General features: G+C 32.6%; 1 long non-coding RNA gene across 1 annotated transcript; it reads left to right on the forward strand.

Annotated features, from left to right (window-relative positions):
* Nucleotides 1–987: 987 nt before the first annotated feature.
* Nucleotides 988–3,031, forward strand: LOC115889546. Its single transcript, XR_004051466.1, has 2 exons — nt 988–1,059; nt 2,673–3,031. It is a non-coding gene; the product is annotated as an uncharacterized LOC115889546 (long non-coding RNA).
* Nucleotides 3,032–6,298: the final 3,267 nt, after the last annotated feature.

Raw genomic sequence — 6,298 nt, forward strand, 5'->3', positions numbered from 1 at the left:
CCTTCACTCAGGTTTCTCTGATCATGAGGCAGTATTGACAACGTTTTTGCCACATTCCAAATGCAAAAATTCCTCGCTCAAATTGGGCCGTATTTTTTCGGATAAAAATTTTCTAAATATTTACCACCTATGTCTAACAACTGAGTGGGTTGTAGTGATGGGTTGTTATTTAACTATCTGTTATTTTATAACAATTATTTATAAATAACATAACGCAACCGTTACTACTTTTAAAAAATAACAGATATAAAATAACGACACGTAGAGATCGGCCGCTCGTGAAAGGAAAAACGAAGTCGGCGCTCTGCATCACCACGTAACTCTATGCTGCTCGAAGCAATTCCAAAAAACAACTAGTATGGACGGAAAACATGTTATTTCGTCAACCATCGATACAGGCGGCGAGACAACGGACAACGGTGTGGGGAAAGCGCTACAGCGAACGTAGCTGCTTCGGTCGATACCATAGACTTAGAATAAAATATAGACTACACTATTTACATTTAAGCGCGGTCCAATATTAATTTTTGTAAACATGTTTACTCCTGGGTGCAGCTGACCTCGGCCGTCTGAGTCTTTCGCCTCCAGCCTATGTTGTCACGTCTAAAATATTATTAATATTTTTTTTGTTGTTATACACATATATTGAGATATTAAAACTGTATTTTAATAAAGTAGTGTTTAATAGTAGAAAGATGTATTAAATAGTCCCTATACTACTAAATTATAAGTCGGAGACTATTTAAAATGACAAATTCTTTACAATTTGGCAACACCCATCAATCGCCGGGTCGCCTGTTCATTCTTTATTTCTCGTAGTAGAGCCATAGTAGAGTAAAGCACGTGTCGTAAAACCTTGTTGTCACAGTTTCGCCATGGCTATTTTATTGTTTTTATTGGATGTTTTGATTTTGTATTTTTTGGATTCGATTTTCTTAGTGTGTAGTGTCGGTTTAGTGTTTATTTTGATTACTTTTATTTAAAACTATAAAACATGGTTCGTCAGTGCCAAATTTGTAAGAAATTGGACTATTTAAGTCCTGGAACAACATTCCACAGGTAAGTCAAATTTACTATTTTGGCGTCAGTGGCGTTGTAGAAAGGCGCTTATTTAGATAATAATTTAGTAAATTATAAACCCTGGAAAATCTGTATTTTTTATATTTATCATTTACGTAAAGGTTCTTACTAACCTCGTTATTAATATAACGAGTAGATACATTATTAAGTACATAAGAAGTAGACACATTATTTTCTTGGGCATTGGTTAATTTAATGCTTTTTTTTATGAAAAATGTGTTTCTTTTTATTCTAAAACCATCCTTAGAATCTAAAATAACATACAGGAATTCCAGAATGATATTCCATTATGAAACAACAATTTTTAAGGCTTATTATAAACTATAAACAATCGAGAAAGTCGAAAAAATTACAAGCTACCAAACATTTTAAAATACCAAACATTCCTTATTTTTTTTCAAGACTAAAATATTTTACAAACATTACTTTTTCCCTATAGTTTCACATCAGGTATAGAAATAACTACGTTTTTATGATAGGGTCACCATTATGATAACAAAAATGACGAACAATGGTCCAGAAATGTAAACAAGTACATATTTTTTGTAAATATTTTTCTTACCGCTTGCATTTTTGTCCATTATTATTTCACAAATTATACAGGGTTATGTAAACCAGGTAGATATTTCGTTTTTTTTATATTAAACAAAGATAAAATAAATATGCCATTTTAAAATTTATCCAGTACTTACCTAGAGTTTTTTCTTTTTTTTTCTCGACTGTTAATCTATTATTAATTTGTAATACCGTATGATCGAAAAAAACGGCGTCCAGTTGGCTTGGAAAAAACCATCGATACATACTCCATATAATTTTACATATAAAATGACAGCGATCTTCATTTCATAGCCATCGCTGACGCCGTTTTTTTTCGATTATAAGGTATAATTTTCATTTTTTCTTTTATAATGTAATATCACTTAAGTAATATCACATATAATCTGAAGATAGTTTTAGAATTAACCAAAACGTAAATCTTTAATAAAACAATCTGTTATTATTTGCCATATATGTATGTATCCAAGAAAATAATTTACATATTATTATTATATGTTTTACTGTTTTTTATCTTTATTTGAAACTCAGAAATGTTGCATTGGCTTTCTAAAAAAATGAACTTGTAAGTTTTTAAAATGCTTCGTTTCGGAGATACAGGGTGTAGAAGTTTCATTTTTATTTCGATTTTTTTCCAAATAATTTCTGAAGTGACGTCAATATTTGGACGAAAATTGGCGTTTGGGAGTTTTTTGACATGAAAAATTAGATTTAGATGTCAATTTGACTTTTACTAATAGGGGGCGCCACCTACATATTTTTTAAGTTATTTGAAGAGTAATACTTTTTGTCTGTATCTATATAAAACTACTGAGAAAAATTTACATTTCCAACGTTTTTTACTTAATAAGGTCTCTTGTTGACACTCGCCACAAGTATAGTTCTCAAGATATTTGGAAACGAATTAATCAATACATTCTTCATAAATTATTTGGAAAAAAGCGAAATAAAAATGAAATTTCTACACTCTGTATCTCTGAAACGAAGCATTTTAGGACATAAATTTATACTATTTTTTTTACTGATTTTATTTGCAGATTATGCTGCCAAAGTTTCCTGAATACAATTCCGACCACTCTGTATATCAAGATATCCCCCATTACGTACTAGTTTTTCTTAATAATTTTCTATACATTTTCCAACGCCAAGATGTACCAAGCGCATACAAATACATCAAGCTTCAAACAAGCTTGCACGTTGACAGTAATACCTACAGTAATATTGTATTATATTAATGTAATATTTTTGAACCAATGTTCAATATTACTGTAGTAATACTGTTTATACTCATGCCTTTTATATTTGTTTGAATTTGGTGCATATTTCCATTGAATAAAGTATAGTCACCATTACCATTATTATACTTACTCTATAATAAAGACAGTAACGAGTTAAATAAATGTAGTTTTCATTTTATTCACTTCCTAAAAGCTTGCTTTAATGGAACAGATTCCTGTTTTTTCTAATTTACATAATAAGACATCACTTTTACCGGAAAAAAAAATTAAACAATTATAAAGTTTTTTCTCTTTCTGTTCTATTATATCTATAGAATAGATCCTGTTTTGATTAATATTAGAGTTGTAAATGTTTGACTAAAATTAATATTTTATTAAATTAATAATTTATCATCAATTTCAAAAATTAAATAATTTCGATTATTAAAATTTCTTCTATAACACGTACTTTATTATTTTTATCGTTTTTAGACTCTAGACGTATTTTTTTCTAAGTCCTAAACTTTGCTTTATATTAAACTATTTTCTTTATCCTAAATCTTAATAATATAAAAAAGTTTAAATACGATATATTTTTAATTGAATTATAGCTTCATTAAAATTAAAAAAAATACCCGCCTATGATACGGAGAGTGCAGGTGCACTGAAGAAACAAAAGACAGTGTTGCGTTGGGCGGCAGAGCCGTCAGGAAACGACCGTTACGACGGAGACAGCCTATCTATCGCTCGTGTCGCACTCGTTAGAGCCAAAAACAATAACACAACAATAACAAGACGTTGTCTGTCCGCATCTTCCAGCTATTTATGAATGAGATGCTCAGTCTATATTTTATTCTAAGTCTATGGTCGATACCGTCAATGGTCGTATTTACAACAGCTTAAAAATAATAGGATATAAAAGAAGCAGGTTTTTTGAAACAGTTGCGGGCATAACGCCTGGCGGTGGAGATAACAGGAGTGGGAAAGGAACGCTGCTGCATCGGTCGATTGTCGATGGAGGCTCGCAACGGGTTGGAGAAGCAGTCATTTTAGATATGTTGTTTTTCAACCTGTTACAAGCATAACAGGGCGGCGGACGAGATAATAGGTGTGGGAAAGGAACGCTGCTGCATCGGTCGATTGTCGATGGAGGTTCTGAAACAGGTTGGGGAATAACGCATCAGTTGTTTTGGATACATTCTGTTTCAACCTGTTACGAGCATAACGGACGGAGGTCGAGATATTATGGCGCTGTATGTTTCAGTACTTACTTATTAAGTTTCAATATTTAGGTATATATTTATTCTGAAAAATTTTCAGAATAATATTTTAAGATTTTTAAAAATGTATACAGGGTGTTTTGAAAAAATCTGGTCATTGATTAGTCACGATCCTGCTTAAAGCCCTTGACGTAAAAAAAGCTGATTTTTGGAAAACGGATTGACTTTAGTGTGTAGAGGTTCGATAAGAAGGGATTTTTCGAAACTCGAATTCTAAGGGGGTGAAACTACTCTGAAATATCAGAATATTTTTTATTTAAAAACCGGTGAGTTTTTCGGAAAAACTCTTAAAACACGTATATTTTAATATGTTGTTTTACATATTTTAAGATTTTTTAAAAATATATACAGGGTATTTCATAAAATATGACCATTGAGTAATCACTATTCTGCTTAAACTGCTGGACGTTTAAAGCTGTTAAGCAAATTTTTTGCAAACGGATTGACTGTGGGGTTGAGGTTCGATAAGGAGGGGTTTCTCGAATCTCAAATTCCAACAGGGTGAAAACGCCCCTCAAATATTACAATATTTGTTATTTAAAAAACGGTTAGTCTTTCGGGAAAACGCCTGGACACGCATAATTTATTTTGTTTTTTTTACATATTTTGAAATTTTTAAAAAATCATACAGGGTGTTCCAAAAGTTGAGTAATTGATTAACCACGATTCTGCTTAAACTGCTCGACGTTAGAAAGCTTATTTTTGGCAAATGTGAGAAAATTTTATCCAGTTTGTATGTTAATGGAAATTTTGTTTTGCTTTATCATCACCATTAGAAATTATTAATTCGACGCGAACGAAGTCGCGGGTACACGCTAGTTTAAGTGTAAAATTAATTCGAACTCTAGTGTGTAGTTGGTTTACTTATGAAGAATATACTACACATTTTCTTATATTGCTATTTTTTGACCGCAAATGGTAAAATCATAACTAAGAGCTTCTCGCCCGTCGAGTGAGATGCACCCTGTACACTGCTACGCAATTCAGGATCTACGCGGATCGAGGGGCAGGGCGTAGGTATATACTATAGACGAGTGGCCGAATTTTGGCTTGTTTTATATCGCAATTTGTAAACAGCGCTTATTTGTAAATAACCACCGTTTTTAGAGAGGTATTTTAGATAACAATCGATATTTAGAAATGTTTTGACACCCTGAAATACTACCACCGAGCACGTCATTGTTGCAACTTGCAACTGCGTTAATACGCCTGGCGATGACCGTCTCATACTCTTTCAGATATTTAGCAGTAAAATAAAGAAACCTGTTATTTTTAAGCTGTTATTCTAAGCTGTTTTTTATAAATAACTATAACAGTTTCAACTGTTATCTAAAAATAACAGTTTTGCCCATCACTAGTGGGTTGTCCTCTCGGCTGACGTCGATTCCGAATTTTCGAGATTTATAAATACCTTGTCTAATCTGGCGTGCAAGGTGTTTCCTCTTAGGCCTATCAAAAGTAAGCAAGGTATACCCTGGTCTACGACCGGCTTGCGTATATCTGCAAAGAACATGCGCTCATTATCTCACCCTAAAAAATTCACAGACAGCGTTTTCTTTCATAATTACGTGAAACTTTATAGAAGGGTTTATCGTAAGACTATAAAAGCTGCCAAAGACATTTATTATAATGGGAGGCTAGCCAAATCCGGTAATGTTGCTAAAGAGACCTGGGCTATTGTAAATGACTTAAGGAATAAGACTTCTTCGTCTGGCACAGTCTTTAATTCACCTGAAGATTTAAACACTTACTTTGTTAATGTGGCTAAAAATTTAGTGAACACCATAACTCCTTCTCATGATTCACTTTCATATCTCCCTAAAGCAAATGAGATAAGAAGCACAGTTTCTTCTTCACGCCCGTAGCATTAGATGAGCTCCGTAGTACAATTAAAAGTATTAAAAATAAATTCTCATCTGGGACTGATGGGCTTACTCTCAAAATGTTCTCTGAACTTCCAGAATGCACATTAATCTATCTTACTACTTTAATTAATGAGTCATTCCAAAAAGGAGTTTTTCCAAACTGCCTTAAGACAGCAATAATTATTCCTCTGCATAAAGGAGGAGATAAAGATCAAGCTTCGAACTATCGCCCAATTGCTCTCCTGCCCACATTATCTAAGATCATTGAAAGATTGGTTAAAAAAAAAGGCTTCTATCTTTT

The sequence above is a fragment of the Sitophilus oryzae genome, unplaced genomic scaffold, assembly GCF_002938485.1.
Source record: "Sitophilus oryzae breed Bouriz unplaced genomic scaffold, Soryzae_2.0 scaffold_815_pilon_pilon, whole genome shotgun sequence".
Taxonomy (NCBI): Eukaryota; Metazoa; Arthropoda; class Insecta; order Coleoptera; family Curculionidae; genus Sitophilus; species Sitophilus oryzae.